Below are 23,654 nucleotides of genomic sequence, written 5' to 3'. Positions count from 1 at the left end.
AGCACCACAATAAAAATGAACAAGAACGACATAAATGGAGTCATTAACGGAGTGGCCTTCACAAGAGGCGGCCAATGGTAGCCTAGTCTCTGCATGTCCTCAAATTCCAAGAAGCTACCTAAATCTCTATTACCTCTCCAAAGCAGGAGTAGTGGGCCCATCATTACGAAATTAATGAAGACGAAGAAGTGAGCTAACGGGCTTCCGGAGGAAGTAATTAGTGGTTAATGTTATAATCTGGTAAGTAATGTGCTTCCACACCTGATTAACGACTTGATACATACTTAGCAGATTTTTTCTTCTCGTATTATGGTGTGGTAAATGAAGCAGTAGCCGCCCAGGCTGCCACCTCCACGCTCACATTCTGCCTCTTGTCTGCTGATGGCTCCTTCAGATCATTGCCCCCGCGGCCCGCTCTCTCAATAACGACTATTAAGAAACAAACAGGAAAGTGCAGGTAATTTTGTACTGTCATCATACACCTCTACGAAACAGACTTAAGCTTCACAATCGTATGGAAAATAGTAGTAATATTAATATGTACTTATGATGCACTGTGACCGTGTACTTGAAATTGCAACACACAAAAAAATAATAAAACTGGCAATAAAAACAACAACCATACACACTCAACACAATAAATACTATCGTAACAAGTTAAGATAACAAGTGTCAATTAAAAACTCCATTAAATTATTAATGTTAAAAGACTACCCTAAAAATAGCCCTCGAGGTCCCTACAAGCACTTCGGCAATTATAAAAACCATGATATATGAAGAAAGGAAGAAGCTGTGAACGAACTGTTAAAAGGTATGTCACAGTCTGTGGCAAGCTACACAGAACAGGTGGCTATGGGTGAAGTGCATGTGCCTGATCCTCAGACGATAGAGATTCGTCTCAAAATGATATTTTTTGTTGAAAAAGGATCAAACCTTGTATAACTTCTTAGTCTGCAGGACTCAGACCCGCCACTTCCCAAGGAAGTATCTGTGGATATCGTCCATTATGTCACTAAGGCAAAAGTCCGCTGTAGTGGGGGTTGCTACAGCTGCCTTTGCTTCAGCATACGCCCGTTCATTTCCTGGGACACCAAGAGCCTTCCACAACCTTGCCCCGTATGTGGAGACACACCAACCACTCCTGGTTCTTTTGGACCAGAAGCATACTTGATAAGGGCAGACGGAGTACACTGGGAATTTGAGAACACACTCATATGACAGAAGTGGCTGTCTAATACTACTACTATTAATATTTCTACTACTACTATTATTTATACTACTAGTGTGGAGGAAGGCTCATTCACATGACAGGAGGGCTGTGCCTCCCTGGATGGTTGGTGTCTTCCAAATTACTACCTGTGTGGGTGTTTTCACTGGTGTGACAGCTTAGTCCCTTCTTGAGGGTGACAACGCTTGTTCTTCCCTGTACTGATAACTGCCTAAGTTACGAGGCATACATGAAAAAAAAAAACACATTACCCAAAAAGCTTTGGCAGGAAACTACAAATTCGTGAGACAATAATAGCGTTAATTGTAATAAAAATAAAAATCACAACATTTATAATAATACTAATGGGAATAATAATAAATAAAACCAATAATAATAATAGTATATGCAACCATAATTGATAAAGCAACAATGGTTGTATTGAGAAGGGCTCCTCCCTAGCCTAGTGCTCCACCAGAGTTTGTCAAGACAGCTTCATTTATCATCGAGTACACAAATGCTGTCGTCTTCAGCTTTAAACCTTTAAAGCTGAGCCCGTGCTCATTTCCATACCCAATACACGACTTGCCTTTAAGAGGATTCCAGTCGAATGTGTATCCAATAGAGCGATATTCTGCCCCTCTCCCCAGAAAGCCTCCTCCCGCCAGCCTTGCCCAGACTATTAATATACGAGGCTATTCAACCTAGTTTTTTTTTCACAATAAAAGATCTATAGAATTTACGAGGATTCTTCCAGACCTCTTGAAACCCACTTGAAAACTAATATTTGTCAATTATAGAGGTTTCTAAATGCATATCAGACCCCATGATATTTTATATTATCTTTTCTCATCCTTGGGAATGTATTCAGTCTTTCTCACCCCGGGGAAAGTGCTCAATCTTTCTCATCCCAGAGAAAGCATGCAACCTTCCTCCAGCATCCTGTCATGAGTTTAGCTATTTATGGAACTCATCAGTCAAAGTGAAGACCCTCAAGAACGTCGAGAAACACACGTTCTCCCGGGTTACAAGGGGGTTCCACTGGATGGTCTCCACCGCTCCTGGATGTTCTCCACCACCCCTGGATGATCTCCAGCATCCTGGATGGTCTCCACTACCCCTGGGTAGTCTCCAGAATCCTAGATGGTTTCCACAACCCTGGATGGTCTCCGGAATCCTGGATGGTCTCCACAACCCTGGATGGTCTCCAGAATCATGGATGGTCTTCACAACCCATGGATGATCCCCACCACCCCTGGATGGTCTCCACCACACTGGATGGGGGGGGGGGGGTCTCAACGCACCTTCCTAGCAGCTCTTTCAGTATTTTAATGGATTGTGCGCCGTCAATACCGCCCGAGCGTAATTTTTCAATACTGCCAAGCTTCCTTCAAAACCTGGGGGAGGGGGGGGGGAAGGAAGTGTGCCATGAGACTTGTAAGGGGCTCTTAGTCCGAGGAATCAGAGTTGTCCTTCACTTCCCTAGATCAAAGCTAACGTATCTTCAAGTGTAGAAGTTTTCAAGAGAAAACTGGACAAGTTTCTTCACCAGGTGCCAGATCAACCAGGTTGTGATGGATATGTGGACCAGCTGGCTTCCAGCAGCAACAGCCTGGTTGACCAGGCTAGCACCAGACGCGCCTGACCCATGACCGGGCTCCCTGAGTAGAAAGATTCTCGAAATTCATCAAAGTTAAAAACAGGTGCACTGTTTGCAAAATAAGGGAACACTGTATCAACATCCGTTGTCCCGGAATATTTAACATCTTACAATTTAATTGGTTATTCATCTGGTAATAAACATTGTCAGTGCTCAATAATAACCCACATAGAGACAGAAATTCAGAAGTTGAATTGGTCTGCATATTTCGGGTCGAAATATATAGACAGAAGATGATCCCAGCAGGGGGTCGAAATATACAGACGAATTCATCTTCTGGGTTTGTCTCCATGTGGGTTATTATTGAACATCTTACCAGATATAAAAAAAAAAAAACTGCCAGAACTGTCTTCAAGAGGAAATTCGACAAGTTCCTTCGCCAAGTGCCAGATCAACCAGTTTATGATGGTTATGTGGGCTAGCAAGCCGCCAGCCTGAGTGGCCAGGCAAAAACCAAACAAACCTGGCCCAGAGCCGGGCTACGGGAGTAGGAAAACTCTCGAAACCCGTCAATGATATTTCAAAAGTAAGGGTAACGCTCCTTCTCCTAAGAATACTGAGTGCTCACTCTAGTGGTGCTTTGAATGGTCAAATATTAGAATAGAACACAATTCTTGGTCAAGTACTGGAATGGAACACAATTCTTAGTCAAGTACCAGAATGGAATAATTCTTGATCAAGTACCGGAAAGAAACACAATTCTTGGTCAAGTACAGGAATGGAACACAATTCTTGGGCAAGTACCGGAATGAAAATTCATGGTCAGGTACCGGAATGAAACACAATTATTGGGCAAGTACAAGAATGAAACACAATTCTTGGGAAAGAACCGGAATGAAACACAATTCTTGGGCAAGAACCGGAATGGAATACAGTTGTCAGGTCCTGGAATAGAATACACATTTCTTGTGAGTCCGGGAATGAAACACAGTTCTAAATCAGGTCCAGGAATGGAACAGTTCTGAATCAAGTCCAGGAATTGAACACCTTATACCTTTACCTTTGATGAGTTTCGAGAGTCTTCTTACTCCCGGAGACCGGCCATGGGCAAAGCTCATCTGGTGCTAGCCTGGTCAACCAGGCTGTTGCCGCTAGAGGCCCGCTGCCCCACATATCCATTACAGCCTGACCTGGTACCTGGTTGCTCTGAATCAGGTCCAATGGAACACAGTTCTGAACCAGGTCCAGGAATGGAACACAGTTCTGAATCAGGTCCAGGAATGGAACACACAGTTCCAGGAATCAATTCTCGAGACTCAAGATCAACTTGTGTGTTGGTGGAAGGGGGAGCCGAGGAGAGGGGAATGGGAGAGAGGGGGAGCCGGGGAGAAGGGAGATGAGAGGGAGGGGAGCCGGGGAAAGGGGAATGGGAGGGAGGGGAGCCGGAGAGAGGGGAATGAGAGGGAGGGGGAGCCGGGGAGAGGGGAAAGCGAAGGGGGGGGAACCGGGGAGAGGGGAATGGGAGGGAGGGGGAACCGGGGAGAGGGAGCCGGGGAGAGGGGAATGGGAGGGAGGGGGAGCCGGGGAGAGGGAAGATGGGAGGGAGGGGGAGCCGGGGAGAAGGGAGATGGGAGGCAGAATGAGCCGGGGAGAGGAGAATGGGAGGGAGGGGAAGCCGGGGAGAGGGAAGATGGGAGGGAGGGGGAGCCGGGGAGAGGGAAGATGGGAGGGAGGGGGAGCCGGGGAGAGGGAAGATGGGAGGGAGGAGGAGCCGGGGAGAGGGAAGATGGAAGGGAGGGGGAGCCGGGGAAAAGGGAGATGGGAGGGAGGGGGGATCCGGGGAGAAGGGAGATGGGAGGGAGGGAGCCGGAGAGAGGGGAGGGAGGGGAAGCCTGAGAGAGGAGAGATGGGAGCAAAGGGGATAGGTAGTGGGAGATAATATTGTCTTCACCTCTTCTCTCACGTCTCCCTCTCACTCCCTCCTCTCCTTACCCACGTCTCTCAACCATCCCTCTCTGTCTCCCGGAAAGTCTCTCTCCCTTGTATACCACATCTTTCTCCTCCCACGTCTCTCCAGCCAGCAAGACTAAGAAAACAGCAGTAATGAAAATAACATTTTCTCTAGACAATTGAATTTTTTTTAATGAGGTCCAAGAAGGCAGCTGTCACCTGCAGCCCCTCACACCCACTCTCATGCCCTAAGTTGTAGCACTGGCGCAAACTTGTAGCTTTCTCCCCGTCTCTAGGTTGTAGCTGTGTTCCTAGGTTGTAGCTGTGTCCCTAGGCTGTAGCTGTGTCCCTAGGTTGTAGCTGTCTCCCTAGGCTGCAGCTGTCTCCCTAGGTAATAGCTGTGTCCCTAGGTAGTAGCTGTGTCCCCAGACTGTAGCTGTCTCCCTAGGTTGTTGCCATGTCTCCAGATTATAGCTGTGTTCCTAGGTTTTAGCTGTGTCCCTAGGTTGTAGCTAGAAGTAACTATGACAGCTGACTTATCTTTCAAAGAACACAAAACTAATATCACGACAGTCAGGAAGATGACGGAGTGGATAATGAGAACTTTCAGAACTAGACAAATAGTGCCAATGGTGACACTTACCAAATCGTTTTTATTCTCTCATCTGGGATATTGCTCAGTATTGAACGGGGCCGTTCAGGGCAGGAGAAAAATCAAAGCTGGAAGAGACAGAGATCATTTACAGTCCGCATAGAGCCAATAAGGAACTTGAATTTCTGGGAACGCCTTAAAGTTTTCAATGGAGTGGAGGAGAGATACATGATAACATACACCAGGAAAGTTCTTGAAGGCCTTGTCCCAAATCTGCACATTGCCATAACATACTGGAATGAGAGATATGGGAGGAAGTGCAAAATATACTCAGTGAAAAAACAGGGATGCGGTGGGTACAATAAGATGACTAATCAACATCTTACCAGAAGATATAAATACTGTTAAGACAAGTGTAGAAGTCCTCAAGAGGAAACTGGACAAGTATCTTCACCAGGTGCCAGATTAACCAGCATAAAATCAAGTGGCTCATTCAATCAGACGCGATATTAATCCTTTTCCCAGACGCTTTAAAATTGAGGAATCTCTACAATGTGAAAGCCATTGAAGGTATCCTTGTTACAATCCAATTTACGAGTGAGTAGGTTTACAATGAGGAATTCATCTCAGCAGTGTTAGAAAATTGCGCATTTATCGTATACATTGTGTGATGTAATAGTTTGGAAAACCGACAAATTAAAGAGTGGTTGTCTTATGGTGTGGATGTTTGACTGACATACTAAGTAATTAGTCTGCTGCAGTCAGGTAAGGCCTTCTCGGACCGGCACCTGGGTCAAAGTAATCTATGGATGCCTGGGTCAAAGTAATTCATGAATGCTTGGGTCAAAGTAATCCACGGACGCCTGGGTAAAAATAATCCACGGACGTCTGAATCAAAATAATTCACGTAGACCTGTCAAAATAATGCACGTACTCCTGCGTCAAAATAATCCACGGACGTCTGGGGCAAAATAATCCAAAGACGATTGGGTATAAAGGTTCTCCACGGACACCTGGGTCAAAGTAATCCAAAGAATGCCTGTGTCGAATTAATCCAGGGAGGGCTAGATCAAAGCAAGGGAAGAGACAGCAGAGCTCGCAGGGCTGTGACCAGAAACCTTCCAGGGGAAACGTTACGCCTCATAAACAAGATGACTTTGAAGGAGCCTCGGCTGTGACAATCATCGTCAAATACGACGCTCTCTCAGGCAGGACCATAACAACTGATGGGGTAATAAATGGAGGAGAGGGGAGGGGATGAAGGATAGTGGGGGGAAGGGGGATTGAAGGGAGGAGGAGGCAGCTCTCCTCTCGCACGCACACCACCGCACAAAGGAGGCTTTCTCTGGAATACGACCGGTGGCATACATCAAGTGTTTTCGTTTAACTTGCGCATATAAACGATATGTTTATTTAAGCCCGGGGTTGTTGATTGGTACCTTGATGCAGTGTTTAGCGCCTCTGGTCTAGTCCATCTCTCCCTCCCCTTTATTTCTCTCTATCTCTCTCTATCTCTGTTGCATGTTCTCTGGGAATCGCAGATACTTCACTATAATTCACGTTTAGTTCACGATGAGTTGTTTTAGAGCTTAGGAGTGAGGTGGAGGAATCTGAGTGTCCAGGCTGCCCACTCCTGTGTCCACATTCTTGAGGCACTTGAAAGACAGGTAATGACATAAGATGGGTATAATTTCCAGCTATGCTGGAACTAAACCACTGAAGCGCCCGTAGCTGATGAACCCTTAACGGAATGCTTGAGGATATCCTCCTCACAGCCCTACTGAAATCTCCCAGCTCAGGCAGACAGACTAACACTGTATGAGCCCCAGTTTGCGAAATAAATTATGACTGGGAAACATACACAAATAACCCGCACAGAGGAGACTGAAACTTATGACGGGTTATTTGTATATTGTTCCAGTCACGGTATTGTGCCTTTTTTTTTTTATTCTTTACAGGGAAACATAGTTAGCTTTTGTTCCCACTGTGTAACTATCGTATAGAATAAGGTGGCAGTACAATGCTGACGTATCGAATTTTGTAAATAAACAAGGCTCGCCTTGCCTGTTTATCTGTTGATATTTCAGGGATCATTATTTCCGCAGCTCGATATCAGGTCAGGCCTCCCTCTCAATGGCTTGATCAATCAGGCTGTTGGTACTTGCTGCACGCTGTCCGATTGTAGCTGTTTACATTTTCAAAGGTAGGCAAATTGCAAATCAATCTAAGGAGTTTGACCTTGAAACACACAGGTTTAATCAAAAGCCAAATGTTAGATCAACCAAGCTGTAACGGTTATGTGTGTCAGCGGGGTGCTAACAGGAACAGCCTGGTTGAGAGGTAGTCAACGAAGAAGCCTCGCTTCAAGTCTGACTACGAGGGAAGAGAAGTCCTCGAAACCGATCACAGGTAAATCACTAGTAAGTAGAGACGGGAAAGAACATCGCCTTAAACTTGTTGATCATCTTCACGATGCATTTAACAGGCAGTAATAATGGTAAATTACCTACAAAATATTAAGTAAATAGACACAGATACAACTTATGTGACATTTAGCCTTGGTAACATTTCGCTAAACGTTGCCACAATAAAATATTACATTAATTGAATCTTTGTCCATTTATCTAGAATTAAATAGGTACCTGGAGTCTATCTGGAGGGTGTTTCGGGGGATCAACGCCCCCGCGGCCCAGTCCTTGACTAGACCTCGCGGTGGATCAGGGCCTGATCAATCAGGCTGTTACTGCTGTCGCAGGTGGTCCAACGTATGAACCATAACCCGGCTGATCGGGTACCGACTTTAGGTATCTGTCCAGTTCCACCCTTGAAGGCTGCCTCTTGGAGGTACCTCAATGTTGTGAGTGGCGTTCTCAGAGGTGGGAGAATATCTCAGGACGAATATCTTCACCAGGTGCCAGATCAACCAGGCTGTGATGGATATGTGGGCCAGGGGGGCCCCCAGCACCAGACGAGCCTGGCCCATGGCAGGGTTCCGGGAGTAGAAAGACTCAAAACTCATCAAAGGTATATCAAAGCCGAGGTAGGATAGTAACCCTAAGCCTTTAAATTGAAAGGTTTAGAAAAATATTATATATATATATATATATATATATATATATATATATATATATATATATATATATATATATATATATATATATATATATATATATATTATTTTATTTTATTTTTTTTTATTATCACACCGGCCGATTCCCACCAAGGCAGGGTGGCCCGAAAAAGAAAAACTTTCACCATCATTCACTCCATCACTGTCTTGCCAGAAGGGTGCTTTACACTACAGTTTTTAAACTGCAACATTAACACCCCTCCTTCAGAGTGCAGGCACTGTACTTCCCATCTTCAGGACTCAAGTCCGGCCTGCCGGTTTCCCTGAATCCCTTCATAAATGTTACTTTGCTCACACTCCAACAGCACGTCAAGTATTAAAAACCATTTGTCTCCATTCACTCCTATCAAACACGCTCACGCAGGCCTGCTGGAAGTCCAAGCCCCTCGCACACAAAACCTCCTTTACCCCCTCCCTCCAACCCTTCCTAGGCCGACCCCTACCCCGCCTTCCTTCCACTACAGACTGATACACTCTTGAAGTCATTCTGTTTCGCTCCATTCTCTCTACATGTCCGAACCACCTCAACAACCCTTCCTCAGCCCTCTGGACAACAGTTTTGGTAATCCCGCACCTCCTCCTAACTTCCAAACTACGAATTCTCTGCATTATATTCACACCACACATTGCCCTCAGACATGACATCTCCACTGCCTCCAGCCTTCTCCTCGCTGCAACATTCATCACCCACGCTTCACACCCATATAAGAGCGTTGGTAAAACTATACTCTCATACATTCCCCTCTTTGCCTCCAAGGACAAAGTTCTTTGTCTCCACAGACTCCTAAGTGCACCACTCACTCTTTTTCCCTCATCAATTCTATGATTCACCTCATCTTTCATAGACCCATCCGCTGACACGTCCACTCCCAAATATCTGAATACGTTCACCTCCTCCATACTCTCTCCCTCCAATCTGATATTCAATCTTTCATCACCTAATCTTTTTGTTATCCTCATAACCTTACTCTTTCCTGTATTCACCTTTAATTTTCTTCTTTTGCACACCCTACCAAATTCATCCACCAATCTCTGCAACTTCTCTTCAGAATCTCCCAAGAGCACAGTGTCATCAGCAAAGAGCAGCTGTGACAACTCCCACTTTGTGTGTGATTCTTTATCTTTTAACTCCACGCCTCTTGCCAAGACCCTCGCATTTACTTCTCTTACAACCCCATCTATAAATATATTAAACAACCACGGTGACATCACACATCCTTGTCTAAGGCCTACTTTTACTGGGAAAAAATTTCCCTCTTTCCTACATACTCTAACTTGAGCCTCACTATCCTCGTAAAAACTCTTCACTGCTTTCAGTAACCTACCTCCTACACCATACACTTGCAACATCTGCCACATTGCCCCCCTATCCACCCTGTCATACGCCTTTTCCAAATCCATAAATGCCACAAAGACCTCTTTAGCCTTATCTAAATACTGTTCACTTATATGTTTCACTGTAAACACCTGGTCCACACACCCCCTACCTTTCCTAAAGCCTCCTTGTTCATCTGCTATCCTATTCTCCGTCTTACTCTTAATTCTTTCAATTATAACTCTACCATACACTTTACCAGGTACACTCAACAGACTTATCCCCCTATAATTTTTGCACTCTCTTTTATCCCCTTTGCCTTTATACAAAGGAACTATGCATGCTCTCTGCCAATCCCTAGGTACCTTACCCTCTTCCATACATCTATTAAATAATTGCACCAACCCCTCCAAAACTATATCCCCACCTGCTTTTAACATTTCTATCTTTATCCCATCAATCCCGGCTGCCTTACCCCCTTTCATTTTACCTACTGCCTCACGAACTTCCCCTACACTCACAACTGGCTCTTCCTCACTCCTACAAGATGTTATTCCTCCTTGCCCTATACACGAAATCACAGCTTCCCTATCTTCATCAACATTTAACAATTCCTCAAAATATTCCTTCCATCTTCCCAATACCTCTAACTCTCCATTTAATAACTCTCCTCTCCTATTTTTAACTGACAAATCCATTTGTTCTCTAGGCTTTCTTAACTTGTTAATCTCACTCCAAAACTTTTTCTTATTTTCAACAAAATTTGTTGATAACATCTCACCCACTCTCTCATTTGCTCTCTTTTTACATTGCTTCACCACTCTCTTAACTTCTCTCTTTTTCTCCATATACTCTTCCCTCCTTGCATCACTTCTACTTTGTAAAAACTTCTCATATGCTAACTTTTTCTCCCTTACTACTCTCTTTACATCATCATTCCACCAATCGCTCCTCTTCCCTCCTGCACCCACTTTCCTGTAACCACAAACTTCTGCTGAACACTCTAACACTACATTTTTAAACCTACCCCATACCTCTTCGACCCCATTGCCTATGCTCTCATTAGCCCATCTATCCTCCAATAGCTGTTTATATCTTACCCTAACTGCCTCCTCTTTTAGTTTATAAACCTTCACCTCTCTCTTCCCTGATGCTTCTATTCTCCTTGTATCCCATCTACCTTTTACTCTCAGTGTAGCTACAACTAGAAAGTGATCTGATATATCTGTGGCCCCTCTATAAACATGTACATCCTGAAGTCTACTCAACAGTCTTTTATCTACCAATACATAATCCAACAAACTACTGTCATTTCGCCCTACATCATATCGTGTATACTTATTTATCCTCTTTTTCTTAAAATATGTATTACCTATAACTAAACCCCTTTCTATACAAAGTTCAATCAAAGGGCTCCCATTATCATTTACACCTGGCACCCCAAACTTACCTACCACACCCTCTCTAAAAGTTTCTCCTACTTTAGCATTCAAGTCCCCTACCACAATTACTCTCTCACTTGGTTCAAAGGCTCCTATACATTCACTTAACATCTCCCAAAATCTCTCTCTCTCCTCTGCATTCCTCTCTTCTCCAGGTGCATACACGCTTATTATGACCCACTTCTCGCATCCAACCTTTACTTTAATCCACATAATTCTTGAATTTACACATTCATATTCTCTTTTCTCCTTCCATAACTGATCATTTAACATTACTGCTACCCCTTCCTTTGCTCTAACTCTCTCAGATACTCCAGATTTAATCCCATTTATTTCCCCCCACTGAAACTCTCCTACCCCCTTCAGCTTTGTTTCGCTTAGGGCCAGGACATCCAACTTCTTTTCATTCATAACATCAGCAATCATCTGTTTCTTGTCATCCGCACTACATCCACGCACATTTAAGCAACCCAGTTTTATAAAGTTTTTCTTCTTCTCTTTTTTAGTAATTGTATACAGGAGAAGGGGTTACTAGCCCATTGCTCCCGGCATTTTAGTCGCCTCATACGACACGCATGGCTTACGGAGGAAAGATTCTTTTCCACTTCCCCATGGACAATAGAAGAAATAAAAAAGAACAAGAGCTATTTAGAAAAAGGAGAAAAACCTAGATGTATGTATATATATATATGCATGTGCGTGTCTGTGAAGTGTGACCAAAGTGTAAGTAGGAGTAGCAAGATATCCCTGTTATCTTAGCGTGTTTATGAGACAGAAAAAGAAACCAGCAATCCTACCATCATGCAAAACAGTTACAGGTTTTTGTTTCACAGTCATCTGGCAGGACGGTAGTACTTCTCTGGGTGGTTGCTGTCTACCAACCAACTATATATTCTTCTGTTCAACGAGAGTATTATGGCAGGACCATTAAAATATATTTGCAAACATACTTTCTTTTTATTAATGAAAAACGCTAGGAGGGAACATTAGAAAATGAAATGTGCACCTCATTTCGGGCGTTACCCGCGAGGTGAACAAACCTCATTTACTGTGTAAATACGGAGGATTAACGCTCTAAGCTGAAGCTTGAGGTTAGTGTTGAAGCCTCGTGGGGAACAAGCTGAAGCTTGAGGCTAATGTTGAAGCCTCGTGGGGAACAAGCTGAAGCTTGAGGCTAGTGAAGCCTCGTGGGGAACAAGATGAAGCTTGAGGCTAGTGTTGAAGTCTCGTGGGGAACAAGCTGAAGCTTGAGGCTAGTGTTGAAGCCTCGTGGGGAACAAGCTGAAGCTTGAGGCTAATGTTGAAGCCTCGTGGGGAACAAGCTGAAGCTTGAGGCTAGTGTTGAAGCCTCGTGGGGAACAAGATGAAGCTTGAGGCTAGTGTTGAAGCCTCGTGGGGAACAAGATGAAGCTTGAGGCTAGTGTTGAAGCCTCGTGGGGAACAAGCTGAAGCTTGAGGCTAGTGTTGAAGCCTCGTGGGGAACAAGCTGAAGCTTGAGGCTAGTGAAGCCTCGTGGGGAACAAGATGAAGCTTGAGGCTAGTGTTGAAGCCTCGTGGGGAACAAGCTGAAGCTTGAGGCTAGTGTTGAAGCCTCGTGGGGAACAAGCTGAAGCTTAAGGCTAGTGTTGAAGCCTCGTGGGGAACAAGCTGAAGCTTGAGGCTAGTGAAGCCTCGTGGGGAACAAGATGAAGCTTGAGGCTAGTGTTGAAGCCTCGTGGGGAACAACCTGAAGCTTGAGGCTAGTGTTGAAGCCTCGTGGGGAACAAGCTGAAGCTTGAGGCTAGTGTTGAAGCCTCGTGGGGAACAAGCTGGAGCTTCAGGCTAGTGTTGAAGTCTCGTGGGGAGCAAGATGAAGCTTGAGGCTAGTGTTGAAGCCTCGTGGAAAACAAGCTGGAGCTTCAGGCTAGTGTTGAAGCCTCGTGGAGAACAAGCTGAAGCTTGAGGCTAGTGTTGAAGCCTCGTGGGGAACAAGCTGAAGCTTGAGGCTAGTGTTGAAGCCTCGTGGGGAACAAGCTGAACCTTGAGGCTAGTGTTGAAGCCTCGTGGGGAACAAGCTGAAGCTTGAGGCTAGTGTTGAAGCCTCGTGGGGAACAAGCTGAAGCTTGAGGCTAGTGGTGAAGCCTCGTGAGGAACATCGATGACACAAGCAGGTCAGGCCAGGACAACTTACAACACAGTCAGAACAGTAACAGTGTTCCAGAGCTTATCCTGACACAGGCGAGTCATTGTTCCAAGAACAAATTGAGGTTCAGTTGTTCCTAGAACAAGCTAATTTAAGTTATTCTCCATCCAGGTGAGAGGGAGTTACTCAGGGTGACATGACTTCAAATATAATTAGGTTAGTTTAGTAAGAAACGAGATGTCAAATCCATGGACGAGGGGAAGGGGGGTCGCCGCCCCCTGGAGCCAGCTTTTATAATATAAGACGAACTACCAACAAATCACAATTTTTCAAGGCAGTCTATTCCCAAACAGCCAGATTGTGGTGCCTGCGGCGTGAGACTAATTTCTACAAACACCAACAGCCCAATTGACCCACCTTTGATATACCTTTACTCTTGACGAGTTTCGATAGTTTTCCTACTCCCGGAGCCCGGCCATGGGCCAGGGTCGTCTGGTGCTAGCCTTATCAACCAGGCTGTTGCTTCTGGTAGCCCGCTGCCCCACATATCCATCACAGCCTGGTTGATGTGGCACCTGGAGAAGATACTTGTTCAGTTTCTTCTTGAAGACTTACATACCAGAAGACCTGGTTTGAAACCGAGCCGCGGGAGCGACGACCACCGGAACCATGGGTAGGATGACACTGCCACCCTCCCGCCCCATCTCCTACGATACATATCACAGCTCTTCACCTCTTCAGGATACATGTAGTTTATTAAAGGTACCGTCTCCTCCCGCTGGCTGCAATAATCATTTAAAAATTTAGACGCTGCTAGGCTTGTTGAGGACAACTACACTTTAAGCATGGCAGAACAGCTTGCTGAATCACGACAGAGGCCACAGACAGACACACACACACACACACACACACACACATACCTCAGTAAGGATTCGTTTAAGACTCTGTATACCATCTACGTCAGGCCCATACTGGAGTATGCAGCACCAGTTTGGAATCCACACCTAGTCAAGCACGTCAAGAAATTAGAGAAAGTGCAAAGGTTTGCAACAAGACTAGTCCCAGAGCTACGGGGATTGTTCTATGAAGAAAGGTTGAGGGAAATCGGCCTGACGACACTGGAGGACAGGAGGGTCAGGGGAGACATGATAACGACATATAAAATACTGCGCGGAATAGACGAGGTGGACAAAGACGGGATGTTCCAGAGATGGGACACAGACACAAGAGGTCACAATTGGAAGTTGAAGACTCAGATGAATCAAAGGGATGTTAGGAAGTATTTCTTCAGTCATAGAGTAGTCAGGCCATGGAATAGCCTAGAAAGTGATGTAGTGGAGGCAGGAACCATACATAGTTTTAAGGCGAGGTATGATAGAGCTCATGGGGCAGGGAGAGAGAGGACCTAGTAGCAATCAGCGAAGAGGCGGGGCCAGGAGCTGTGAATCGACCCCTGCAACCACAAATAGGTGAGTACAAATAGGTGAGTACACACACACACACACACACAGGAATGTTAGGAAGTATTACTTCAGTCACAGAGTTGTCAGGAAGTGGAACAAGCTGGAGTGTGATGCAGTTGAAGTGGGATCCATTCACATTATTATTATTATTACAATCAAGGGGGAAGCGCTAAACCCGGAGGATTATACAGCGCCTGGGGGGGATGTGGAAGGCATTCAGGCTTAATTTGGGGAACTGGAGCACAGATCCAATTCCCTAAATCAAGAGCCCCTCACCAACATCAAGGAACCTTCCTTGAGGGGGGATCCATTCACAGCTTTAAGAAGAGGTGCGATAAAGTTCTTGGAGCAGGGAAAGAGAGTGGACCTAGTAACGACCCGTGAAGAGGCGGGGCCAGGAGCTATGAATCGACCCCTGCAACCACATATAGGCGAGTAGTCTCTCACACATACATACAGTCACACACTCGCATACACACACACACACACACACACACACACACACACACACGCGCGCACACGCACACGCACACGCACACGCACACGCACACGCACACACACACACACACACACAGTTATTTGGTTAATGTGCGCCTGGCAAACCTGAGAACAGCATTCCGACATCTTAATAAGGAGTCATTCAGGACCCTGTACACTGTGTACATTAGGCTTATACTGGAGCATGCAGCGCCAATTTGGAACCCTCACCTAGCCAAGCATGTAAGGAAACTAGAGAAAGTGCAAAGGTTTGCAACATGACTAGTCCCGGAGCTAAGGGGTATGTCCTACGAGGAGAGGTTAAGGGAAATCAACCTGACGACACTGGAAGACAAAAGAGATAGGGAGGATATGATAATGACATATAAAATACTGAGAGGAATAAACAAGGTGGAAGAAACAGGATGTTCCAGAGATGGGACACAGTAACAAGGAGTCACAGTTAGAAGTTGAAGACTCAGATGAAAAACAGGGATGTCAGGAAGTATTTCTTCAGTCACAGAGTTGTCAGGAAGTGGAACAGTCTAGGAAGTGATGTAGTGGAGGCAGGATCTATACATAGCTTTAAGGAGACGTAGGAAAGCTCACGGAGCAGGCAGAGTGACCGAGTAGCGGCCAGTGAAGAGGCGGGGGCCAGGAGCTGAGACTCGACCCCTGCAACCACAACTAGGTGAGTACACACGCACGCACACACACACACACACACACACACACACACACACACACACACACACACACACACACACACACACGCACACGAACACACACACACACACACACACACACATACAGTCTCACACACACACACACTGAATTCCCCAGCATAAATATGACAGCGTCGCCGACTGCCGCATATATATTGCCTTTTATCTTGATAGTTACCAAGTGATGTACACCTGCACATATACAAACATGCACACACACATATACATATACATAAAAACATGCCTGCCTAAATACATTTACACATGCATACATACACACACGTACAGCAGGTCCTCGAATAACGTTTCGTTCAACATAGTTTCGTTATAACGATGAGAAAAAGTTTAATAAATACAATGATATAAATTATTGTGAAATAAAAATTCGTAGAGTATACGACAATCATACAGACGCACGACAATAAACGATGCGGTACGACAGCACTCAGCGAGGCCGCCATATTTGTAGTTTGTTTCTGAACTGTGTGGTGGTAGGAGGCGCTCCTTACAATTTTCGCTTTGCAAACATTTATTCCTTGATTTAACACCGTTGTAGTGAGTGCTAAAGGTGCACTGTGCACCCCGGATGCACAGTGACCAAAAAAAAAAAAAAAGAGAAAAAGTGTGACAGAAACAAAACTTGAATTTTTTTAAGAGGTCTGATGATAGAGTGTGAGGTGTGGTTTTGTTATACGTTGTTGCGCTTAAAGTCGCAGTTTCCAAGAACGTATCAAGGACGTTAAGTGAGGACTTACTGTACATTAGGCCCATCTTGTAGTACACAGACCCAGGAGACAGACCCAGGATGAAGCACATAAAAATATATAGATCAAAAGTTGTACAACGAGATTGTTGCTGGAAATGGGGGAAATGAAATACGAGGAGACTTAAGGAACTCAAACTAAAAATAGAGAGAAAAAAACAGTGAAAACATGATCACGACATGCAAAATATTCTGGGGGATTAGGGTGGATAAGCTGAGACTGAGATACCTAAAGCACATTTCCGGGGGTCACCGCCCCCTCTGCCTAACTGATCAGACCAAGCCTGATCAATTAGGCTGTTAATGCTGGATCAGGCCGCGGGAGCGTTGAACCCTGAATAACCTCCAGGTAGACCTCTGACGCTCATCGAGTTCTCTCTTAGCATATTCGTCGCGCTTCTGCTTTTTAGTGGAGGTTTTGCACCGTCTGCCAAGTATCTTATCATGTGGAGTGATTTCAGTGTTCAGGTATGGGACTAGTCCCTCCAAAACTGTTTGTGTAAATTATTAAGTACCTTTTTTGCCTACGTTTCAAGGAATAGAATTGAAGAGACTTCAAGCGTTCCCAGTAGTTCAGATGCTTGACTGAGAGTATACGAGCAGTGGAGGTTCTCCTTTCGATTTCCAGCTCAGAAATCTTCCCTGGCTTGAATATTCAAGTCTGGAGAGAACCAGTGACTATCATCAACAGCTCAACATCTCTGGTCTTGAAGGTTCTAGTTACCCAACATATTATTTTCCTTGCGTAAGCAATAGCAACATTGTTTTAAGGAAAAGTACCCAGAAAACATAGATGGCAGCTAAAGACGCAGAGGATTCACTGAAATGAAAAGAAGTACATATTATGAAGAGTACATATTATCAGGTCCTGGAGGTCAGAACTCAATGAATCAGACTGATAAGAGTATATGACGGGGACAGGAGCTGTGAACTGACCCCAGCAAACACAACTGAGCGAGCATATGCATACAGACACATCAGCACTCATGACTACATATACACATCAATACCTACATACATGTGCACATGAATAAACAGAAGAATGTACAATACACGCACACACACACACACACACACATATATATATAGTGCCGAATTGGTAAAACTGGTCAATTAACAAGAACTCATTAAAAATTAAGTCCTTTCTAAAATTTTCTCTTATATATTTAAAGGTATATTTTTTTCATTTATGTTAATATAAAAATTAATGATTTTGTACCAAAAGAACCTTAGGAAGCTTACCTAACCTTACTATAACATTCTGAACCTAACGAAATATATTTTTTTCGTTAGGTTAAGAATGATTTTTGCGAAATTACTGCATACACAAATTTTCGCTTGCCTTATTCGGCAAGAGCCATTTAAGGCAAAATCCTAAGTTTTAACTATTCGGCACACACACACTTTTTATATATATATATATATATATATATATATATATATATATATATATATATATATATATATATATATATATATATATATATATATATATATATATATATATATATATATATATATATATATATAAACAAATCAACAATCACTGATTATGTAGCACCAGCATTAAATCAATTCCTACCTGACAAGGCATTTTCCGAAAGTTTAAAGTGCTGAGGTTAGCAGCCAACCTGGTGCCATAATTGAAGGGAATACAGTAAGAGGTGAGACAAGAGGAAATGATTACAAAGACACAGGATTAATTAAAAAGTTTAAGATATTCAGTGTAATAAACAGGAAGGATCGGGAGAGGTTGAAATGCGAGAGCCTGAGACAAGAAGACAAAAACTAGAACTACAGTCGAGTCATAAAGCTTTAGGAAAAGCTTTCAGTCTAAGGCTGCTACGGAAGTGGAATGAATTAGAAGTATTAGATTAATCTGAGGCAAACTTCTTGCACAGCTTAAAGAGCAGGTATGACAAAAGCATGAGAGCAGTTACACTGGTTTCCAAATTCTGACAACTTTGTGCCTCGGAGGAAAAAGATAATTCACTTTTAAGGTTTTTGGAGCGTAGATAACAAATATAACCACAACAACAATCCACTGAAAATTATTGACACACTGCGTATATGTATACAATATACTATTAATATACCTGTATTAATGATTTAATTTAGACTGATTCACCCCCGAGGCTTCTGTACTTGTCTCTTGTATTCCACTTCTGGATCCTCTCTAGTTAATGTCCACCAATAATTTGGTAACAATGATGAACTCCATTTTTCCCTGGTAGTGTTGCTTCCATGACTGAGATGTCCTGGTGACAACGTTCATCATGTTCATCGCTGACTGCTCCGAAGCCGGCCGGAATTAAAACTAGGTGGGAATGGAGGAAATGTATCTTTAAAGACTTACTGCAGTCGGTTTTTTGCTAGAACAAGAGGAGGTTTTCCAGCAGCTCCCTGTAATTGTCAGCGTTGGTATTTCCCAGTAAATTGGTTGCGACCAACAGGAAAACATTCTACGCACTTTTTTTCTTCTGTTATAGAACACTTTCGCAATGAAAAAGTCCACTCTCCACAAACATGACAAAAGTTATGTGCACAGTTCATGCAATTACGAGGGATCTTAGTCAAAATTTGACTAAAAAAATTTCAATGTTATGAGCAAACGTCAAAAAAAAGTGTGACACGTGTGGATTGTATGACTTTCAAGAATGAAATGATGCAGTCCAGTTAGTAGGGTGACGTAATACCAGAATTCCGAGTGAAATATCTATTTTCTGTCAGAGTTGACATACAGTGCCCAAATCAAAATAAGTTGCACAATTGGTGGTCCATTCAATAGAGGCCTGTCCCCATCCTCCCCCTCCAAAAAAAAAAAAACTTGATAACAGAGCTACTGATGTGAAATATGGGAAATTGTGTGGATTTTTTAAACAATTATGCATTGTGGATTTAAATCAAAAGCTTTTACCCTGTACAGATTATTCATCCTCCTCCCTTTGCAAATCAATGATAACTGTAACCATCCTGAATTTATATCTTTATAAATGTTGCCAATTTCCTATTTTAATCATCATTCCTGTATTCAGTGACTCAAAATTAGTAACGAATAACTAATTTTATTTCTGAAGCATTCTGGCTGTGGATCAGTGTTATCCGTAACCAAATATGTAGTATAAGCAAGTATGAATATTTTGAAAATGGTATAAAATATCGACAAGTTGATGAAGAAGACACATGTGTGACAGTTCAGCTACATGTTTGGAACGATATCGTTCCAAACATGGAGCTGAACACTTATATAGGCTGAGGGACTGACCACCTCAAATACTATTTCTCCAATGTTGACGGACTGATCACATTATCTTGACTTCACTACTACACCTGCTGCCTCTGTATTTGACTGAAGAAGGCTACTGTGTAGGCGAAACGTTTCAACAAACTGTTGCACATGTATCTGAACTCATCAAGTATACACTTGCAAACTAAATCACAAACAGAGATACTTAGGGGGACGAGCGTGCAGGAGGCAATCCAAATGTTTGGCTATCCTGAGATTATGTCTGTCCCTTTACTCCTGCACCACAGAGGGTTATAAGAAATGTGCTGCCATACATTTTCTTCACTGAGGGATGGATACTGCATACCAGCAACACAAGTCTCGTACACCTAACTGTTGACTCTACTTACAATAGTAGCTAGAAATATTTGCCACTACTCTATATGCCTCACACTCTAAATCTAATATAATCGGGAATGGTTATAAGCGTAATGTAATGCTAGGCGTAGTTTCTTATAACTCTTGCCCACACTCTTACCATCGTCCAGGCTACCACCATCCACCCCTATATGATGTCTACCCCTAGATGACTCTTTACACAAATATCTTTATTAATAATATTTGGTTTTGGATATTATTCAACAATTTAAAACTAGCTACATAAAAAAATACTCAAAAGACAAATGAACAGGGGGCTCTGGTGGCCTGGTGGTTAACGCTCTCGCTTCACACGGTGAGGGCCTGGGTTCGATTCCCAGCCAGAGTAGAAACATTGGACGTGTTTCTTTCCACCTGTTGTCTATGTTCCCCATCAGTAAAATGGGTACCTGGGTGTTAGTCGACTGGTGTGGGTCGCATCCTGGGACACTGACCTAAGGAGGCCTGGTCACAGACCGGGCCGCGGGGGCGTTGACCCCCGGAACTCTCTCCAGATAAACTCCAGATAAACAGTGACAACATGGTGAAAACAGAAGCCTAGAAGATGTATGATGACTCACATAGGCCTTACCTAGTCTTCTCAGTGCCTTAATTAACCATGGTCATAGTCTTAATGCATGTACCAAGTATTTAATAATGAAGGTACATCCTGCATAACTCAGGATGGGTGAAAGCATGTGTGGATATTATGACATACTCTTGACTTGTTTGGATTAATTGGCTGTTTAACCAGGCTGCTGCTGTTAGCGGCCCAATGATCCACATAAACATCACAAATGGCTGATCAGACATCTGTGCCAACTCTGGTGTTCCCGGTTTTGTCAGACTTAACTCTGTCCAATAGTTACTTAAGCTGATTTATCTATATACTGTACTATTTTATGTTAGGACGTGATATTAAACTAAAGCGAAATTTAACCAATTATAATATAAATTAACACAAATAAATGCAATAATATACAAGCCAGACTATGTTCTAATGAACCAATAGAAAACAGGAACCCAGGAGACTGAGAAAGAAAATATGCCACAAAACCAACGTTTTTACGAGGCTGGGTTGATAGCTTGGTGGCTGGGAAGCACTGAGAGTAATCTTGCAACCCAGCCTCATTTTACGACTTTCGCTTTCTTAGCTACTGTCAGCGCCAGTTTCTGAACGTTTCTATATGCAGATTTTTTTTATTAAGTAAAAGCAGGTATTCTGCTTTACAACGGTGGATCTTCTGTCACTTTTTGCATAAATATGTTAGAAATCCACAGACTGTAAAAGAGTTCAACGAGCTCGTTGTTCCTCCTTGCCAATGCGCTAAAATATATGGCAAAAGCCAATAGACGCTTACTTGTCCCTTGATGTATAAATTGGCAGTAAAACAATCGCAAAAACTGAAGATTGACAACACTGACATCACATATCAATATTGCCGAAAAGGCTGTAAAACAGCTGAAATCTCAATATCTTGACAACCACCCAGGACACCATACGTTTGACGCAGGTCCCTCCTACCACTTGCAACTGCTGGACCATTGTAGCACCACATGATGTTGGATACACTGAATGACAAGCAAACTGACAACGTAATATACTCGGACTTTCTCTCTCTCATAACTAACATATACAAAATCACAAATGACTGTAGTATCGTCATCCTTCGAGGATACACAAATATTTGTATAGGTAGCATTACTCTAAGCGCGGCATCATCCAGGGATCGGCATCCTCCTGGGCACGGCATCATCTGGGAACGGCATCCTCCAATACGAAGCAAAATAAGACTTCCAACATAAACTTCAAAGAAGAAAAATTTAAAGTCGACAGCTAAGGAAAAAAAAATTAAAACAGTATAGAGTGTGAACAGTACTATAGAGATCTGGTAACAACCAATAGCAATATCACAACTGTGGAAATAATATAGTCTGGAAAATAAGATATTTCCAGTCTGCGAAATTGCAGACCTGAAGAATGTGGAGAGAATATTCACTGCCCGCATCCATTCAGACACCTAAATTATTGGGAATGCTCGGAATTTCTCAAATTGTACTCTCCGGAGTTCAGGCGAGAAATATATTATAATTCAGTCCTGGAAAATACTGGAGGGACTGGTTCCAAATCTGTCCGCTGGAATAACCCTTCACGAGAACGAAAGTCAGGAGACACGATGTACGAAGTGCGCATGTCAACGATTGTTGAACAAAGTAATATATAAACTAAGTGAAAACGTAGATCTTATAATGACACTGCAACACACTTCCTTCACGTATAAAGATAGCTAATAACAGAGTAATGGAGTCGGTGTTCAGCCCATCACTCGTGATGGACTGAACACATCGACTCCAGGCTAAGTGATTACCTCATTTTCTTCCTCATCTTCACCGTTCTTCTCTGTACTGGACTGAGGAAGCTACTGACTGGCGAAACACTTCCTCAGCAGAAATTTCAAAATGTTACACAAGTGTTTCAGTCTTCAGAGTAATGTTTGTAGTGAAAACATGTTAAGTTCCGGGTAATAATTCTGATCAGAGGTGACAGTGTCAATTATAAGACTAGCAGCTGCAAATACGAATAATCTTACTGATAAAGTCGTCAACTAGAACAACTCCAAGACTGGAACGAGGAGATAAAAGGGAATAGCAGTGGTTTTAGAAAGCACGCGAAGGTTAACTATAGTATTTACTGTAACATTAATACTCTCATTAATATTAATTTTATTATTACGGAAGAGTCACAGCCCAAGCTGCGCTCAAGACCAATCACCAGTGAGAACGAGGCTCGAGCATCACCAATCAGGTTGAAGAAGAGTTCCAGGAGGGGCGCTTCCCTCGCTGTCAGTGGCGGGCCACAGAGGCCGAGGGAGCCCTGGGGAGCGCACCAAATAATTATCCTTCGTCTTTCATTAATTATTCAGGACTTCCTCAAGCCTCCCTAAATCAAGCATTTCGCCCCTAGTCGAGTCAACTCTAAATGATAACTGAAGTGGGAAAGTCTAGGTGCTGAGGTGAGCTCTTGTGGGAAAACTGGTTTTTCTCAGTGTTGTAGTACAATACCTACAACAGGTCTGTTGATGCGGGAACGCACTTAAATCACTGAACAAAGATTTTAAAATAAGGACACCCCTCTAGTCCATGATGGAAATGATGGAATAAATTCCTTACTCTTAAGATACACCAAAAGACAGTGAGTGAAGATGTACTGATTAATCTGTCTTG

General features: G+C 43.3%; 1 long non-coding RNA gene across 1 annotated transcript in view; it reads right to left on the bottom strand.

Annotated features, from left to right (window-relative positions):
- Positions 1-293: 293 nt before the first annotated feature.
- The window catches only part of LOC138855461 (uncharacterized), a 35,716-nt gene continuing 12,355 nt past the window's right edge, over positions 294-23,654 (bottom strand). The window contains exon 4 of the long non-coding RNA XR_011394701.1: positions 294-429. This is a non-coding gene — a long non-coding RNA (uncharacterized lncRNA). The remainder of the gene's footprint in view (positions 430-23,654) is intronic.

Source organism: Cherax quadricarinatus, chromosome 5 (genome assembly GCF_038502225.1).
Source record: "Cherax quadricarinatus isolate ZL_2023a chromosome 5, ASM3850222v1, whole genome shotgun sequence".
Lineage (NCBI taxonomy): Eukaryota > Metazoa > Arthropoda > Malacostraca > Decapoda > Parastacidae > Cherax > Cherax quadricarinatus.
This window is presented reverse-complemented; position numbering and strand designations above follow the sequence as displayed.